The following is a 955-nucleotide window of genomic DNA, read 5'->3' as shown; positions in this document are numbered from 1 at the left end:
AAGAAAAAAGTCAAAAGCAGTAAATTGCATTGGTGTTGATAATTCCTCTAGGACAATTGAAATCAGAAGAGCATCTCATCGTTTTGTTTACAGAATAATTGTGAAGGTGAAGTTCACTGTCAACTTGGCCAGAATTCTCAGGGCTTAATACCTACTAATATCCCGTGACCTGATTAACACAATGTACTTACAGCTAATCAGTTGTACGTCTCTCTAAATGGATAGGAGCCCTGGTGGCATAGTGGTTATGTGTTGGGCAGTGATCTGCATGGTTGGCAGTTGAAAACCACCAACATCTCCATGGGAGAAAGACTGGGCTTTCTATTCCCATTAATACTTAGTCTTGGAAACCCACAGGAAGTCACTATGAGTCAGCACTGACCCAATGGCAACAAATTTGGTTTGGGTTTGGTAAAGGGATACAATTATAATCCAATGCAACACCTTAGTAGTAGGGTCTCAGCTCTGATGCAATGAATTGCCTTGAAGGTGTGCCCTGCTTCCAATATAAATGGACGATGTGGAAACTTGTTTATCCAGGTCCCCACCACCCGGCCCCTTCTGTTTCTTTGGACATGAGCCTGCTCTATTGCCTGATAATTCAGGCAGCAACATGCCATCTAACCTACAAACCTTGGATCCACTTACTTCTGCAGACCCAAGACTTATCTGCTGACCCTGAACTTACTCTCTTCTGCAGCCACCAGCCTTTCTGCGGATCATCAGCCATCAGAACTATATGAGTCAGGAGAAGCTTCCAGCCTATAGTCTGACCCACAGACTTGGAACTTGAACCACAGACTCATATTTATCCACTTCTTCACACAACAAAATGTTTGATCTATTTTCTTTATGTAAATATGTATACATCAATATGAATCATCCTATGCACAGCTTTATAAATATCACTGCTTTGTTGTTGTTGTTGTTGTTGTTATTGTTGTTGTTAGGTGCC

Source organism: Echinops telfairi, unplaced genomic scaffold (genome assembly GCF_000313985.2).
Source record: "Echinops telfairi isolate 266 unplaced genomic scaffold, ASM31398v2 ScPeMD7_10;HRSCAF=50, whole genome shotgun sequence".
NCBI lineage: Eukaryota > Metazoa > Chordata > Mammalia > Afrosoricida > Tenrecidae > Echinops > Echinops telfairi.
Note: the sequence above shows the minus strand (reverse complement) of the source record.